We start from the raw sequence: 19,327 nt of genomic DNA, 5'->3' as shown, positions 1-19,327 counted from the left end.
TGAGGAAACTTTTACAAATTGAATTTGGTGTTTTTGTCAAACTCACCTTCATGCCCATAATATCTCCCAACAAGAACAACACTTGATCCTGTGGATACCCCACACCTGTAATTTTTTTCAAAAGTGTGCCTTAACTCTACCCAAAAGGGGTTCATCTTAGCGCATAGCAAGGTTGAAGGTTTCTGTCTTTATGCCACATCAAAAACATGATTTTGAGATTTCTGGTTTTGTTTTGTGTAGTTTTTGCAGCATAAGATACAGCTGATGCAGGAAATTGTACTGCATCAGTTAATGAATTGTTGTTCCAAAATCTGATTTCCATCTTTGCCTCGATTTATGGAGACCCGGTTTCAGGCCTTCATTTTAGGACAGGAGATACATAGCTGAGATAAATTTACATGTGATCTCCCTTTGAATTAGAGCTTCCATGTCACAACATAGCAGCAGGGCTATAGATGGGCCTAGTTTGTCCCTCAGAAAAGATCTTAATTGAAGATAGCAGAAGAAGGTTATATTTGATCAATCAAATTTGTTTTTTAATTGCTCAAATGATATGAGCTGCCATTTCTCATAATAGTCCTCAATACACCTGATTTCTTTCTGGCACCAGGTGTCCAGGATCTTTTTACCCATGGTCATAGGAATTAATTGATTCTGGGTTAGGGCATTTTGGGCAACAGCTCTACTTTTAACCCAATAATCTGGTTTTATTTCTTGCCACGTTTGAATTATGTGCTTTAATAATAATTTTTTTTTGTGATTATTAATTAGTATCCCATTTATATATCATTTCTCCTGCTATCTTCTTCCCTACTGTGTGAGGGCCAATTTGTGCCCAAGAGGGTATAGCGTCCTCTTCAAAGAATTATGCACTAATTCTCAACTGGGTCACCCAATAGCATTTTTTGAAGTCTGGGAGCCTCATTCCTCCCAGACTGTAATCCAAAGTCAATTTCTCCCTGGAGACTCTGGCTACCTTATTCCTCCAAATAAACTGTCTGCCACATCCATTAAGTGTCTTAAAGAAACTCTGGGGCAGTGGTATGGGCAAAGATTGAAAAAGATTTGTAGCTTTGCATCACATTAATTTTAATGCAGTTAACCCTGCCCACTGACATTATGGGCAGGTTTGTCCATTTGTGTAGGTTCTCCTCAGTTTTCCTAAGCAGGGAGAGATAATTCATTTTTATATAAATTTTGCAGATTTTGGTCCACCCTTATCCCCAGATACTTAATCACCTTTTGTGGCCACTTAAATTTACTCTCTCGTTGATATTTCTCATAATCCCCTTTTGTTAGTGGCATTATTTCACTCTTATCATAATTGATTCTGTATCCCGAGATTTTATTATAATCCTCCAATACAGTCTGTAACCTGGTCAATGACCCTACTGATTCTGTCAAATATATTAACACATCATCTGCAAATAAGTTAATTTTGTGTTGTTCCTGGCCCACTCTAAAACCCCTGATGCCTGGATCCCGGCGAATGGCTTCTGCTAATGGTTCGATAGCTAATATGAATAAAGCTGGGGACAGCGGAAAACCCTTTCTACTAGACCTGGTCAGTGGGAAGGCTGAAGATAATTGCCCATTGGTAACAGCCTTGGCCTTAGTTTTATGGTATAATCCCTTAACCCAATTTATGAATGATTGTCGCAGGCTGAATTTTTCCAGCTCTTTAACCAAAAAATTCCCTCCCATCTATCAAAAGCTTTTTCCGTATCTAGTGCCATGGCTATACTTGGATCCGCCTTTGACTGTGCCAGATATATTTTATTAAGTGGCCTATTTATGTTGTCTGTGATTGTATTTTCTGCATGAACCACATCTAATCTGGATTTATTAGCTTTGACAAATTCTGAGCCAGTCTGTTTGGTAAAACATTGGCTATTATTTTATAATCTGTGGTCAGAAGTGAGATTGGTGTATAGAAAGACTTTTGTGGGTCTTTATAGTTTTTGAGTATTACCATAATTATTGCCATTGAAAAAGTCTCTGGAGGAGTCTGAGTCTCAGCCACTTGTTTCACCACGTCCATGAACAATGGTATCAAAAGGTCTGTGTAGAATTCTGGGGAAACCCATTGTCTCCTGGAGACTTGTTGGTTTGTAGGAAGCTCAGTGCTTTTACTATTTCTTCCTCGAAGAAGGGAGTATCTAATCCTTCCCATTCTTCAGGCTCTAAGTGTGACTATTCCAAATTAGACAGAAATTCCTCCTTTTTATCAAAATCGCCCACTGATTCAGGTTTATATAATTGCATATAGCACTGTCTAAATGCTTCATTTATTTCTTTTGGTTTATAAGAGATTCCACCTGCCTCTTTTTTGATTGCATTAATTGTCTTCACAGTTTCCTCTGCCCTCAACTGCCAAGGCAGTACCTTATGGGCTCTTTCCCCTACCTCGTAGTACCTTTGTTTGGTTCTCAATATTTATTTTCCCATCTTCTATGTTTGCATGGTATTCTACTTGAGCTTTTTATTTATTATTATTCTTTATTCTTCCTCAGAGCCTGATTTTTGGTAACCCTTTCCCAATTGAGTTATCTCTTGATCCAATTCATTGACCTCCTGCATATACTCTTTTTTAATGCCTTAAGTATATCTGATTATTCAACCTCTCAGATAGGTTTTTAATGTATCCCATATATTAAAAAAAATTGTTGGCAGTAGATGTCAACAATTCCGTGTCAATTTATGTTGTCTGTGCTATCTGGACATGTGAGAAAGTAGAAAACCAGATATTAAATAAAATTACAGAAAACAATATACCAAAAAACCCAGAGATCTTCCTCCTAAGTAACATAAAAAATAAAGAATTTGGACTTGATTTGGATGGTGCACAAAAAAGATTTGTTAAGATAGCTCTAGCCGTAGCAAAAAAATGTATTATGTCAACCTGGAAATTGGAAGATAATTTGAGAATACAACAATGGTATGTAGAAATGAATAAATGTATTCCATTAGAAAAAATAACATATAATTTAAGAAATAATATTGAAATATTTGAACAAATATGGGAGCCATACATGAAACACAATAGAGAAAACCTACCGGGGACATCTACCACCTAAATTAACGAAAGGAGAAGGAAATGAAAAGAATTGACTCAGTGGAATTTCTTGTTTATTTTTATTGAATGACAACATTGTTTGACTGGTTTAATGTGTCTTAGATTTTGTACTTTAAATGAATGGGGGGGGAGGAAGGGAGGGTGGGATGGGAGGAGGGAGGGGGGAGAAAATGACACTGTATATATTTGAAAAGGAAAATGTATGTATCTTGGTCAGTGTGGTTTATGGTGTGAAAAAAAAATAAATTATGTTGTCTGTGATTGTATTTTCTGCATGAACCCCATCTAATCTGGATTTATTAGCTTTGACAAATTCCGAGCCAGTCTGTTTGGTAAAACATTGGCTATTATTGTCTCACAAAATATTTCAACTACAATATTAAAGCTACAAAATTCAATTTTTTTCAATAGCAATGGATTAAGGTGCCACTGTACGCCGTGGCTTGTTTGTCTGACATGAAAATGGTTAAAGTCAAAGGAAAATGATCAGATAATAATCTTGCTGTGTACTCAGTTTCAATAATTCTGCCCTCTAGCTGGACTGAGGCAAAGAATAAGCCAATCTTGGTGGAAGAGACGTTGTTTTGAGTAGAAGGAGTAATCCCTCTCCCTTGGATGCCAACACCTCCAAACGTCCACCAGATTTAACTCTTTCATGAAGACTAGAGTTGTTTGTGCAGCCCTAGCTCTTGACACTTTTTTTGCAGATAATACCAGATCCAGGCAAAAATTAAAATCGCGTCCAATTAAGGCATTTTCCTGTCCTTCTTCCAAGTGTAAAATGACATTTTGTTTAAAATTTTCATCATCAAAATTGGAGACGTATATACTTGTTAGTGTCCAGGGTTCTGAATATGTTTGACAGTGCACCATTACGAATTTTCCTGCTGGATCTATGACCGTATCTTCCACCTTTACTAGAACAATTTTCCTAATTAAAATGGCTACTCCCCTAGCTCTTCGAGTCAATGGGGGACACTATCCACCCAACCCATTTTTAATTTTTGATGCTCATTGTTTGTAAGTTGGGTCTCTTGTAAAAAAGTCACATCCATCTGCATTTTTTTAACATGTGCCTACTCCATTAGAAAAGATTACATATAATTTAAGGAAAAAAAAAACTTTTTTTTTCAAATTTGGGGCCCTTTTATGCAAAAAGTAGGTATTATTGTTCAATTTTATCTCTTTCAATCGCTGGAACTTACAATAACAGAGATGAATAAAGGAATTATAGATTGATAAAATCCTTGGAACCCCGTACCCTATTCTAGAACAATCCATTAGTTCTTTCCTTCTTTTTTATTATGTTACTACATAACCGGAGAATATGCAACTATTATTATTGTAATGAGGGTTGGGGTTAGGGAGGGATTATTAAGGGGAGGTGGTATTATTTTTTTTGGTAGTTAGAACCGATTTGTTTCAATATGACAAATGTATAAAGATGTATATATACTGCATGTATGGAAATTTCAAAATAAAGTATTTAAAAAAAAATGTATGCCAAGACCCTTTTCCTCTTCACCGACCCATTTAGCCATTGAAGCTCAAGAACTTAACTCCATTGACCCAGTACTCTTTCTCCAGATTCCTTCCCTTTATCTCTCTCTTTCTCAAGGCATTTATCCTTCACCAAGTCCATGATGCTTGTCCTTTTGGCTCTGCCAAACACATACAAAATAAATTCTGGAAAACTAAAACAAAAGATTTTTTAAAACCCAAATAAATAACGTGTTATCTTTGCATCTTTTCCTCCAACCCTGCTCTTCCCTTCCTCCCCCCGGCACCAGCCCAAAAACTTATGGTGCCACCTCCCTTCTCATCCTGGAGCGTGTACATTGCACCTGTCTTCCCAACTTACCATCCTCTCAATCACTCTGGAGCTCAAAATAAATGTTTATCTCTTTTTTTAAAAGGATGTTGTTGATCAAGAAAGTGTGACACTTATTTCTATAGTACTTACAGCCAATTATTTACAAGGTCATTTTCCTTTAATTCTTTCCCTTGCCATCTTTCTTAGGGTTTTTTTTGGGGCAGCAGTCAGGGTATTTACATATTTTAGTACCTCTTTGGCCTCCCTAAAGAATTTCCTTCCACTCCTCAGAAAAAAATATCTTCAGGGTTGCTGTGTATAATAAAGTAGACCCAATTCCTTTGTTTCTTGGGGCTTTTTTAACTGGATCAAACACTTTGTGTTTTTTAAGGAGTGCCATGCTTAAATCCGGGTAGAAGAGAATTTTACCACTTTCAAATTCTGCAGGGCCACCCTCTCTCTAGGCCCCATGGCGCTGCACGCAGGATCTTTTCTCTATCCTGATATTTTGTAAGCCCAATCAAGACAGCGAGGTCTCTGTCCTGGACCTGGCTTTGGGAGAGGGGATCGTCGAGCCCCTTCTATCGGAAGGTTCCCCCCATTCTTTCTTCCCCCAATATCTCTGGGATCTAATCCTAAAGAACAATATCTCTCTCTCCCTTCTACCTCCTCTTTTACCCCTACTATTTTTATATTATTTCTTTTACTTAAATTTTCAAGTATATCTAATTTTTCCCATATTTTTTCTTTCCCTATAACACAGGCATCTGTCACCTTCCAATCTTTTCATATTTTCTTCCATCCTTTTGACCCTTTCTTCTACTGTGGTCACCCTCCCAGGCAATTCTCCCACAGCTTTCTTAATTTTTCCCATTTCCTTTGATAAATCTTTTAAAATTTTCTTCATTCTGCTTTTAGAAGCCTCTACCATGGTTTCCAATATTTCTTTAATATCCCTAATAAAAGGCTCCAGTCTCTCTTTTTTTCTGTCCTGTTCTTCTTTTCCTCTCTGTCAGTGGTGCCAAGCCATTCTCCTCCTCCTCCTCCATATCGCTTCCCGTGCTGCTGCAGGCTGATGCCCCTGCTGCTGGGTCAGAGTCACTTGCATTGTCATCGCATCCCAGCTGCCGTCCACGGGAATTGTCCCACTCTGCAGGTATAGTCACTTTTGTGACGCTACCTGAATATTTTCCTTGCTCCTGTTAGTCTTTTGGTGCGGGATCATTGTTGCCCATACCTCCCTTCATCCCTCCATCACTCCTGATCCCAGCATCACCTTCAGCCCTTCTCTCCCTCCACACGCAGGGCTCACCTTGCAGCGCAGGCTTCGCCTCCTCTCCAGCGGTGACTGTGCTCTTTTCTGGGCTCATCAGCGTGCGTGGTCCAGTGCCTTTGAGATTTTGGGCAGGTGATTTAGGCGTAGGGTGGGTCGTGACTCTGACTTTCTTTTCTCTGCTTCTGGATACCTTGGGCAGGCTCCACCATCTTCCCCACTACGAGGCTACTGTTCTTGATCCTCACAGGGCACTGGAGTCGGGGTTCCTTTTAAGATAATTTTTTAAATCCTTCTTCCTCATTGCTTTAGTGTTTCTCTCTTTCTTCCAGTGCTTTTTTTTCACTTTTGAAGTCTTTTTTGGCTGTTTTTCTCCTTGAATTCACTTTGTTTTTCCTGAAGCTCAAGTATTTTGCTCCTACACCCTCCTCCTCATCACATGACTGAGGGACGTTATAATTGTGCATTTCATTAATTTTTTTTGTTCTCTCAGTATTGCACAATCAGTTTGTTATATCTGTTTACAGTTCTTTGTTTACATGTTTATGCTGTGTATAGTTTTTATTGCACTACCAATTAATGGTAATTCTGCTTCACCCACATGTAAGAGGAATCTCAGGATTGAATGTGATGCCATGCACGTATTCTGATAAGAAATCTGAAATCTGAGATGTTCCAGGATAGAGAGCAGTTCAGGGAGATGATATTTGTTGTGGACCTGTTGCAAAAGTAGGTGAGTAGTGGATCAAGGTAGCCTGGGAGGTGGAGTTAACGTGAGGTTTGGTGATGGATGTCAGAGCCATCGGCAGGGGTTATCGTGGCACTGTGTGTCTGGGCATGACTTTTTCTCTGGGGAGAGTGGTTGTCTTGTGTGTGTGTGTGTGTGTGTGTGTGTGTGTGTGTGTGTGTGTGTGTGTGTGTGTGTGTGTGTGTGTGTGTGTGTGTGTGTAATAATGTGCTTTATGTGTATGAGTGAGTGTGACATATATGTGCTCTGTATGTGTTGATCTGTATATTGGGTGTGTGTTGGTATGTAGGAGAGTCAGTGTGTGAGTTTGTGTGTGTGGTGTGTACATGTGGAGTGTGGTATGTTTGTGTCCGTATATGTCTGGGATTCTCTCCTCTTGTAGGTAAACTGGAACACAGGGTCATTGATTAAAGCCAATGGGTCACCAATGATGGCAGAGAATGAGGTGACTTCTCTTCCACTGCAGAGAATCTCTGGAGATCTCTTAGAGAGCGAAGAATCACTGAAGGTCTCCCAGAGGGCAGTGAAAGGAGAGTATTTGAATATTTCTAAGGTAGTTGTGTGGTGGTACACCACCGGCCTACTGCAGGGGGCAACCTCTGTACTTGCAGGAGTGTAAGGGGACAGGACAACACCTGGCCGGCTGTCAATTAGTTGGCCTGAATGAATCAAACCGCACCTGGTCGGGTGTCAATCACCCTCCGGGATATAAGCCCGCGCCGGCCTCCCGATGCCTCACTCAGAGTTCCTGCAGCCACAGCCAGCCTGGGTCTGTGGAAGTCTTTGTGGATTAAAGCCTGTTGTACAGTCTTTATCTTTGTGTGTGTCTGATTCTGGCTAACAGTGCATGTAGTAGGTAGCAAGGGCTAAAATATCAGTGGGGAGTTGGGAACATGGAACTGTTTCGAGGAGAAGTGGCCTCCTCCTGCTCCTAGTTCACACTGTTGCAGAAGGAGAGAAGGACAAGGAGAAGGGAGGGACAGGGAGAGGAAGGGTGGACGGAGGAGGGAGAAGGGAATGGGAGGGAGAGGGAAAGAAGAGGGAGAGAGTGAGGAAGAGGAATAGAGGAGAAGAGAGGAAGGAGGAGGGACACTGATAACGGTGGGAAAGAAAATGTCCTTGAACTTGAATCTCACACCCATGAATCTCCTTCCCGTTGAGAGGGGGAAGATGGAGAGAGTGTGGCTGGGGCGAGGGGGTGAATCTATTATTGTGTCAGCTGATTTTCTGTGGCAGAGGAGGAGGAAGCGGGGTGTTTGTGTGATGGTCTTAACGATCATTGAATATTCTGGCTGCCGTCGTTGTGGGCTAGGGCGATGTGGTTAAAACTGGGACTGGTAGAGGTGCCAAGTTCTGCCACAGAGAGAGACATGGCCATGGAGGGATCTATCTGGGAATGAAGGAGAGAGTTGCCTGAGGGTTCCTGACTCGGAGGTGAGAGAGGGGATGGGACGGCTGGTACTCTGGACCCATCATATTAATGGCAGTGTGAAAAAAGCACGTCAGTGCCTCTCCTTCCTCAATAGTTTGTGGAGGTTTGGTATGTCATCAGAAAGCAAGCATGGCAAACCTACAGGTATGTGGTGGAAAGTGTGCTGATCGGGTGTATCATGGCCTGGTATGGGGGCACTAATACCTCTGAGCAAAAACCCCTGCAAATGGTAGTGAACATAGTCCAGTACAAAACTCTTCCCAGCCTCGAGAACATATACATGGAACGTTGGAGAGCAGCAGCAATCATCAAGGATCCACACCACCCAGCACACGCTCTGTTCTCACTGCTGCCATCAGGAACGAGGTATAGGTGCCACAAGACTCGCACCACTAAGTTCAGGAGCTACCCTCCTCCATCAGACTTCTCAATAACAAAATCAGGAACTCATTTAAGGATTCTTTTGCTTTTATTGATTTTTATCCTCTGTCTCGCAGTCAGTTTGTTTACATTTCTTTATTTGTTTCAGATTCCTGAACAGCAGACTCATTCAGACACTCATTTAAGAACTTGTACTTTACACATTACTTATTACTGAATATTTATATTTCTGTATTTGCAGTAACATTTCTTTCTTTTTGAGTACAGTTTACAGTTACCGGTAATTGGTAAAAAAGAATGTCAGGATTGTATGTGATGTCATGTACAGTATGTACTCTAGCAATATATTCGAACTTTAAACATTGAACTTTGAATTGTGGTTGGCTGTGTCAGGGAGGCTGGTCTTCCCTGCAACTACCACTGGGTGGCAGGTTCGAGCTACGTGGAGAGTCAGCACAGGGCACAGCAGCTCTGTTCAGGAAAGGTAGTCACTCAGACAATGGTTTTTCCAGGATCAATCCCACTCTTCACAGCCCTACCACAGGCAGAACACCTGGGGGGGAAATCACCAGGGTGACCAAAACATGATTCTCCGTGGAGACCTTTGGCTCTTAACGACAGATCTGTGGATGCAGAAGAGTTTCAGCTCAATTTGTCTTATAATATTGTGTTCAGTTCTGGTCACCTCATTACAGGAAGGATGTGGAAGCTTTAGAGAAGGTGCAGAGGAGATTTACCAGGATGCTGTCTGGATTGGAGAGCATGTCTTATGAGGAAAGGTTGAGCGAACTAGGGGTTTTCTCTTTGGAGTGATGGAGGATGAGAGATTACTTAATGGAGGTGAATAAGATTATGGGAGGTGCAGCCAGCACTTTTTTCCTCAGGGAAATAATGGCCTATACCAAAGGACATCTGTTTCAAGTGAGGGGAGGAATGTTTAGGGAAGATGTTTTTAAACACAGAGAGTGCTGGGTACCTGGAATGCCTTGCTGGGGTGGTGGTGGAGGAAGCTGGTCCAATAGGTACATTTAAAAGACTCTTAGGTAGGCACATGGATGCAAGAAAAATGGAGGGTTAAGTGATGTGAGGGAGGGAAGAGTTAGATTGTATAGATGAATCCTCCACCATTAAATCCACCCCTCAATGAAAAACAAAATGATCTCTCATAAAGCTATCAGGAAGGTGAGCTGGAACGACTACATCTCCTACCACTGCTGGCCAACTATGAATGGAAAGGTTTTGTTCAGGGGACTGCCAACATTTTGCTTGTTCCTTGATGAAGGACTCAATACCAAAATGGTTGTGTATCTTTATCTTTACTCTATAAAGGACACTGTTTGACCTGCTGAGTTTCTCCAGCGTGGTGTTTTTACTTTATTCACAGTGTCTGTAGACTTTTGTGTTTTACTCCTCTCTTTTAGGTGATAGAAAAAGCAAGGAATGGACCTGTAATATAACCTGCTACTCCTGAGTGCAGTTGACTTTGGCTTAGTGGGAACTCATTTCATTGATTCTGGAATTGCATGGCTTGGGCAGGATTATGTGATTGCTCTATGGGTATACAACTGGTTCACTCAGTTCGAAACCTTCAGTTGTCAGGCAATGAAGAGGAGGTCTTGGTAGAAGTGAGGACAAGTGATAGAAGGGGGGGGTGGAGGAGGCATGATGTTGTAAAGCCACAGCTGGTGTATGCATTGGTTGGCGCGTTAGGCCTGCCCTCCCTCAAACTGCCACTGTCTGAAACTAAATTGTGCTCCTCTGCTCCTCTCCCTTATTTAAAACCTCCCCCATTTTAACCTTCCTCATTTAAACCCTCCATTTGAACCCTCCTCAAGTTCAACCCTCCCTCATTTAAAATTTCCCTCATTTAAACCTTCCATTTAAACCCTCCCTCATTCAAATCTTTCCTCATTTAAACTGTCCATTCAAACCCTCTCCCATTTAAATCCTCCATTTATCCCTCACTCTTCCTTCATTTAAACCTTTCCTCATTTTAAACCTTCCCTCATTTAAACTCTCCCTCATTTAAGCCCTACCTCATTTACCCTGCTTTGTGAGTCTGCCTGGTTCTTCCCCCTCCAGGCCACTCACAGACAGAGAATGATCCGCTGTTAAGGAGGGCATGTGGGAGACAGAACTGGAGGTGTCCTGATGACTGAGGCTGGGACTGGCCAGGGAGCCATGAGCTGGACCGTGAGATTGGCAGTGCACATACTACTGACACCTCAACTTGCCGCCACGTTTACTCGTACCAGGTTCTATTTCCCAATCTGGAGGAACCACCTTGAACCCTGCCCATCCCAGTCTCATTTTCTTCCTTTTCAGATCTTGGAACCTTTCCAAGTATGTGCCATTCCTCACACAATGCAGTCAATGTCTCAGGCCTGAACCTATCGCCTTCCTTGGATGCTGCCTGGCCCACTGAGTCCCTCCAGCTCGACACATAAATGAATCCTCCCTCTCCAGTCTGCTCACTCATCAGAGGTGCCCCGACTTATAGACTGTCCCCCATCCATTGAAGACATCTATGTGAGGCACTGCCTCAAGAAGACAAACAACATCATAAAGGACCCCCATCACCCTGGTCACAACTTCTTCCCACTGCTACTTTAGGCCAGAAGGTACAGAAGCCTGAAGACCAGCACCTCTAGGTTCAAGATCAGATTCTTCCCAACAGCAATCAGGTTCTTGAACCTCCCCATTGTACTCTAACCCTAGCCTAAACTAGTCCAGCACTTCCAAAAGATCTGTCTGCACTACAGAACCGTATCAATACTTTGAACAGAAGTGAGCAGTTTTTTCAGGCTTGGGGGGGTAAACTACTGAAATTGATGCCACAGATGGCTATCGAGGCCAATTCAAGTCATGCTACCTTTACTTGCCGTTCATACCCATTACTGCTAATGCAATGTACATTAAAGATGAGATAGCATTTCTCCAGGACTATGGAGCAAATTTACATATATAGGAGATAAATATTAGTCATAATACAATAAAAATCCATAATATACTAGTACACATATATTGTAATATATAATTGAGGAGCCTGATGGCTTGGGTGAAAGAATGTGGGCCCCAATGCTATGATATCTCGTTCCAGACACCAGAAGGAAGAAAAATTTACAAGAGGGGTGTGAAATGTCCTTCACAATGTTATTGGCCTTTTGATGCATCGTGTTAGATGTCTGCCGTGGAAGGAAGAGAGAGACCCCAAAGATCTCTGCTGACTCCACTTTCCTCTGCTGGGGTCTTGTAGCAGTCTGAGATGGTACAGTTTCCACACTAGGCAGTGATGCAGTTGCACAGGATAGTTTCAATATGTTTTCTGTGGAATACAGTAAGGATGGAGAGTGGGAGATAGACTTTCCTCAGCCTTCGCAGGAAGTAGAAGGACTGCTGAGCTTTCTTCAAGTCATGTCACCTTTATTTATTGTTCATACCATGACTGCACGGTAAAGACAATATAGCATTTCTCAAGGACCATGGAGCATATTTACATAAATGTAAGTTAAAATAGAAGTTAAACACAAAAAAAATTAAATATTAAGACGTATTCTGTAAGAGCCTGGGGTACCAAGGTACTCTATGCACATATGTTCTGGGAGTTCAGGAATCTGATGGCCTGGGGGAAAAAACTGTTGCTCAATCTGAACCTAAGGTCCTGAATGCTGCAGTACCTTTTATCAGATGGCAGCAGGGAGAAGAGTTTACATGAGGGGTGTGTGGAGTCCTTCACAATGTTTATTGCTTTCACCTGCATTGAGTGTTGGAGATGTCCTTCATAGTAGAAAGAGATCCCCCTATGAGGTTTCCTGCTGACTTCACTATCCTCTGCAGGGTCTCGTGGTCCTAGAAGGTACAGCTTCCAAACCAGGCAGTGATGCAGTTGCACAAGATGCTCTCAATGCATCCTCTGTCGAATGTAGTGAGGATGGAGGGTGAACTTACCTCAGGCTTCGCAGGAAGTAGAAGCGCTGCTGGGCTTTCTTGGCTATGGAGCTGGTGTTAAGAGACCAGGTGAGATTCTCTGCCAAGTGCACTCCAAGGAACTTGATACTCTTGACAACCTCAATGGTGGAGCCGTCAATGGTCAGTGGAGCGTGGTTCCCCTCAGGGCTCTCCTGAAGTTGACAACCATCTCTTTTGTTTTTTTTTTAACATTAAGAATGTGGTAATACAACTATTACACTGGCTGGACTCCTACCAGCCTGCTGCAGGGGCAACCACTATACCTGGGAGGCTGGGCCCACCTGCTGGCTGTCAATCACTGGCCCGTATAAAGACTCAAGCCAGCCCCATTGGGGACAGTCAGACATGTGGAACCAGCAAGATACTGAGACTAGTGTGTACATTTAAGCTAATTAAAGCCTGTTGTACAGTTGGTGGACTTTGCGTCAGAATTATTTGCACAGCAGCGCTTACAATTTAATCAGCTTAAAATTAAAAGGACCATGGAGAAGTTCCTCACCATTGAGAGGATGGATATCGACCTTCAACACCCGGACACTCCAGCATATTTCAAGATTTGGAAGCATGCGATTGAGGCGATTATCCACACACAGGCTGAGGTCATCAATACAAACCAAGCTGGGCCCATGAGCTTTCCAGGCTATCCGAGACTGCATGGATTTCAAACCAGCAATGGCCATCCTGGAAGGTACATACTAGCACCTGACAGATATACTCTATGCCTGGTACTTGCTCAGTATTAGGGTACAGCAGCCAGGTGAGATGGAAGACGCTTACCTAGGGGCACTGCGAGAACTAGCATGCCCGTGCACAAATGAAGCTGGGGTGACTGCTGGGGAGGTGGAGCTACTCGTCCAAGATGCTGCATATGAGGGTTGTGGATGAGGGCAACTCAATGGAGACAGATGGAGAGAATAATGCCTCCCTTACTAGGATCATGGAGGTGGTCCACTCCCTAGAAGCTGCAGCTCACCATGTAGAGATCTTCGATGCTCACCTCCCCTCACCTCTCTGGCCTGGCCGACGCCAATGACAGCAGTCACTGAAGGGCTCCACGTGGAAGAGATGATCACCACTGCTAATGCGGTCCACCACTATATGTATTGTATGTCCCAGTGTGGGTTGCACAGGCGCTCCTGAAAGAACTCCCCTGCAAGAAACTCGTATTGCTTCTGATGCAGCAAGAAAGACCACTTTGCTAAAGTATGCCTCTCCAAACCCACCAGGAGCACTGTGGCCCTCCGTGACCAACCCAGAGCCTCTTCTGACTCTCTGAATGCCCCCATGTGCGAATGCTGTGCACTTCCGCCCACACCGATGACATCACTTCTGGCCCGGCCATCCAACCGCCATGAGCTCACCACAGGTGCCGCCATCTTGCATTGTCCATCTTTCGCCTGCATTGGTGACATCACCTCTGCTTGCACCGTTGACATCACATCTTGCGTCACTTCCGGCCGGGTCACCCGACCACACTGACACCACGTGTGTCTTCTGGGTGCTGCCATCATGGGCCAGCCGACCCCCATCCACCCCAACTCACTCAACTCGCTGACCAGACGATGTGGTCAATACATGTGTGTGCAAAACTGTGCATTCTTCGCAACCAATGCTCCTAAAGACACCACCTGGCCACTATTCACTACAACTGTTGGGGAGTAGTGACTCAGACCCCGAGGCTGTCCTAGTGACCACCACACTAACAGGGGACATTCTCTACGAACTCAGGCGCTCGATGATGGACATCGCTGTCAACGGAAAATGCCTGTTTGATAGCAGTAGTATTTTTGCACCTGAATGTGGTCCGTACGCTGAAACATAAAGTATACCTGGCAAACTTTGCTATTGCCTTTGTGGTTCAGGACCACTCCATCACGGCTCTAGGGTGCTGCTCAGTGAACTTGACGGGTAGTCATTGAGACAGGACACAGATGACTTTTTAGGCACAGGGATGATGGTGGCGGCTTTGAAGGAGGTTGGAATCACGGCGCTGCTCAGGGAGATGTTAAAGATGTCAGTGAGTACATCTGCCAGCTGAGCCACACAACCCCTGAGCACTCTGCCAGGAATATTATCCTGACCAACAGCTTTTCATGGGTTAACCTTGCCTAACACTCTCCTCACATTGGTTACTGTAAGATACAGCACCTGGTCATTTGGCGGAGAGGTGGCCTTCTTCACCGCCACATAATTTTTTGCCTCAAAACGTGCATTGAATTTGTTCAGTGCATCTGGGAGGGAGGCATCACCAGCACAGGCAGATGGTGTTGTCAAGTGGTTGATGATATTTTGAATGCCCTTCCACGTGCATCACATGTCCTTGCCATCCTGTAAGTAACTGAATTCGCTGGGCACATGCACACTTTGCTTCCCTGATTACCTTAGACAGCTTGGCTCTCACAATAGCTAGGGCTATTTTGTCACCTGCTCTGAAGGCAGAGTCTCAGCTCCTCAGTGGTACACACACCTCTGCAGTCAACCATGAGTTTTGATTAGGACGACTAATGGTGGTCTTGGGCACAGTGACGTCGTCAGTACACTTACTAATGTTGCTGGTCACTGATGCCATATACTTCTGCAGGTTGATGCAGTCACCTTCGGTTCCTGCTTCCTTGAACATGTACCAGTCAGTATGCTCAAAGCAATCCTGAAGTGCATGGATAACTCCTGCTGGCCAGGTTTTAACCTGCTTTAGAACTGATCTGCAGTGTCTGATGAGCAGTCTGCATGCTGGTGTTAGCATTACAGAGATGTGGACTGAGTATCGAAGGTAGGGGCGGGGTCTGCCCGATATGCATCAGAAATGTTCGTAAACATAAGGTTCGACGTCTCACAGCAAAGTCCTGACTTGAGGTTCGTCTGGTTGAAATCCCCGGCGACAATAAACAGTCCATCAGGGTGTGCGGTCTGCAGTTCGCTTATAGCCCCATACAGTTCCCAGATCACCTCCTAGGCATTAGCACTGGTGGTGGGGGGGGGGGTGGGGTGGATGTACACTCCAGTCACGAGGACCGTGGTAAATTTCCGCGGTAGATAAAATGGTCTATATCTGAGACCCAAATTCCCCCAGTGCTGAGCAGTGACTAGAGATTAGTACAGAGCTCTTACATCATTCTGTGCCATTGAGTAGATTTAAAGTGGATTGATAGGTTCTTGATCAATAAGTGCGACAAAGGTTACAGGGAAAAGGCAGGAGAGTGGGGTTGAGAGGCCTCATTCTGCTCCTGAATTATGGTTTTTGCACAAACTGCACCTGTGAATAGTAGTCACCTGATATTTATTATCTTTTCCCCCTCATTTGGTGATTCAATTCATACTGACTGCTTATCAGTGCATTTTACAGAGCTGTGTAGGGCAGCTTAGAAGAATTTCTATGCCCCTGTGCATTAAATTTTAAATTGAAATGTACTGCATAGTAACAGGCCCTTCGGGTCCAGGAATCCGTGCTCCCAGATTTACCAATTAACCTACATCCCTCATACTTTTTGGAGGGTGAGAGGAAACAGGAGCTCCCAGAGGAAATCTATGCCTACACTAGGAGATATGTACAAACCCCTCAAAGACAGCACTGGATTAGAACCTGGGTCATTGACACTGTTATAGCGTTCCCAGAAATATGATAACAAACTTTGATCTCACAAACTGGGGCCGGGAAAGGGAGGGAGAATCGATTCTCTGGAAAACGACATGGGAAGCTCCCGAGCCCATATGGAACTGGCCAGACTAGGACTTGGCAGGTTCCATTGGGTTGCTGCTGGAGGTGAGGTTTGTATCCCTGGGGCCTTGTGTCTCCAGGACCAGCCCTGCACTGTCATGACAGACAGTTTGGCAGGATTTTTCTGGGATGGGATTGTGGTGATACACCACTAGCCTACTGCAGGGAGCGATCTCTGTACCTGCAGGAAGATCACCAGAGGACAGACCACACTTGGCCAGCTGTCAATCAGCCGAGCTGAATAGACCTAACTCCACCCGGCTGGCTGTTAATCAACCGCCCACAATATAATCCTGAGCCGACCCCTCCCAAGCCAGTCACTTGGGAGTCACCAGTACAGCTACCACTATAGCAGAGACTTTTAACTGAATAAAGCCTGTTGTACAGTCTTTCTCGAGTTTTGTGACTGCTTACTGCTGCAGCAGTGCATCACAACTTATTCAGTTAAAATTTAGACCTGCTATGGAAAAGCTCCTAACCATTGGAAGCCTAGAGATCGATCCTCGCCACCCAGAAGCTCAAGCACGCTTCGAAATCTGGAGGCACGCAGTCGAGGCAGTCATCCAGGCACACTCCGATGTGGTGAACTCGATCAGAAGAAACTCATAGTGCTCTGCACGAAGCTAGGTCCCCGTGCCTTCCAGGCCCTCAAAGACTGCACAGAATACCCGGAAGTGATGGCTACCCCGGAGGCCATGAACAAACCTCAACGAACGTGGTCTATGCTAGATACCTCCTGAGTATTCGGGTCCAGCAGCCAGGTGAGACAGCCGAAGCCTACCTGGGAGCCCTACGTGAGCTAGCTCGTCCGTGCCTGGCAGAATGAAAAGGAAGTCAAGAGATTGGTCAGGGATGCCTGTGTTTGAGGTCTCCGCTTGAGAGCTGCCCGCCAGAAGTTACTAGAAGACAATATCTACTCCCTGACCTGAACTATAGAGGTAGTCCACTCCCTGGAGGCTGCAGCCCTCCATGCCAAAGCCTTCGACTCCCGACTTCTCCAAGCCTCTGCAAGGACAGCCCTGACAGCAGTCAAAAGCATCATGGATGCATGCGCCCCGTGCCTGTGTAAGTACTGTGGGTCCCAGTGTAGGTCAGATCGGCAATCACACCAAAACTGCCCAGCGAGAAACCAGTTCTGTTCACGATGTGGCAAGAAAGACCACTACGAAAAAGTATGCCTCTTGAGGCCTGCTGGTAGCTCAGTGGTCCTCTACGATCACCTCGCTACCCCCAGACACCGTCACATGCAAGGGCTGGGCGCTGCCATTACTCACCCAGCAACTTCCGTCCTCCTCGCCAGCCCCACGTCTGGCCCCAATGGGTATTACTGCTGTGTGCTCACCACGAGCGCTGCCCTTCCGAAAGCCTCACCAGCCAAGGCCAACAAAGATGTTACTTCCGCCGTCACAGATGACATCACTTCCTCTGACCCAGAGGACGATGATGTCACCTCCCCCAAAGCAGGCAGTATGACTGACGGGTAGAGCCAGCCATGCTGCCACCATGCACACCCACAGGATGCCGCCATCTGGCGTCTGCCAAGCACTGCTGCCATCTTGGGCCAATCGGGCCGATCCAGCACAGAACCCTATCTCCCAGCCAGAACAGGGCGACGATGATGACGACGACGACAACAATGACGATGGAGACGTGGTCAAGATAGGTGCTGACCAGACCGCCCTCCTGACTTACCCCAAGCCTGTGGATGCCACCGACCACCACTCACCTCTTTTGAAGGATGTCACTAGCCACCTCTCGCCTCAACCATTGGGGAGCAGCGAATCTGACCCCGAGATGGTCCTAGTGGCCACTACACTAAAGAGACATCTCACATGGCCTCGGGCACTCCATGCTGGACGTCGCTATTAATGGTAAGGTAACAAAATGTCTATTCAACAGCAGCAGCACCAAGAGCTTCATACACCTGAACGTGGCATGAACTTTGAGACAAAATCTATCCTATGAGCTTTGCTATCACTTTTGCTGCTCCATAAAAATCCTCGGGTGCTGCGCCATTGATCTGACTGTGGGGGGAGAGAGATACAACTGGTTCAAGCACCTGGTCATGCCCAAATTCTGTGCCCTGGTCTTCCTAGGCATAGATTTCCAGTGCCACCTACAGAGCATCACCCTCGCTTTCAGTGGGCCCCTTTCCCCGCTCATGCTCCACAGCGAGCTGTCCAGCCAGCCCCAGCCCACCTGTGGCCTCTCCACATTGCGCCCTCCCACCCTCTTCTACCTCATATCAGACAGCAAACCAATAGCAGCCAGAAGCAGGTGCTATTGTGCAGCTGATAGAGAATTCATTAAAGCAGAGGTAAAGTGGCTCCTGGCGGAGGGCGTCATAGAACCCAGCACCAGTCCATGGAGAGCCCAAGTCCTGGTGGTCAAAGGGGGCAGCAAACCGAGAATGGTTATAGACTTCAGTCAGACTATTAACTGGTACACCCAGCTGGATGCCTACCCCTTACCCAGGATAGCCAACATGGTCAACGAGAAAGCCCGCTACAGGGTCTTCTCCACAATCGACCTGAAGTCGGCCTATCATCAGCTCACGAACCACGCACAGGACAAGCCCTATATACAGCCTTCAAAGCAGATGGGTGTCTCTACCAGTTTCACTGAGTTTCGTTCAGGGTCACTAATGGGGTCTCTGTCTTCCAGCATGAAATGGACCACATGGTAGACCGGCACGAGCTGAGAGTGACTTTCCCATATCTAGACAATGTCACCATCTGCGGCCACAACCAGCAGGACCACGATGCCAACCTGGAGAGATTTCTCTGGACGGCCGAGGAGCTGAACCTCACTTATAACAAAGAGAAGTGTGTGTTCAATACCACCCACCTTGCCATTCTGGGGTACATCGTGGTACATCGAATGCATGCACCCATTAATGGAGCTACCCCTCCCACACACG

General features: G+C 45.1%; 1 long non-coding RNA gene across 1 annotated transcript; it reads right to left on the bottom strand.

Annotated features, from left to right (window-relative positions):
• Nucleotides 1-8,792: 8,792 nt before the first annotated feature.
• LOC138762695 (uncharacterized) lies at nucleotides 8,793-17,750 on the bottom strand. The gene is made up of 2 exons (XR_011357061.1): nucleotides 17,682-17,750; nucleotides 8,793-9,346 (listed from the first exon to the last, which is right to left on the bottom strand). It is a non-coding gene; the product is annotated as an uncharacterized lncRNA (long non-coding RNA).
• Nucleotides 17,751-19,327: the final 1,577 nt, after the last annotated feature.

The sequence above is a fragment of the Narcine bancroftii genome, chromosome 5 (assembly GCF_036971445.1).
Source record: "Narcine bancroftii isolate sNarBan1 chromosome 5, sNarBan1.hap1, whole genome shotgun sequence".
NCBI classification, from domain to species: domain Eukaryota; kingdom Metazoa; phylum Chordata; class Chondrichthyes; order Torpediniformes; family Narcinidae; genus Narcine; species Narcine bancroftii.
The sequence above is the reverse complement of the archived record's forward strand: the minus strand, read 5'-3'. Positions and strand labels throughout refer to the sequence as shown.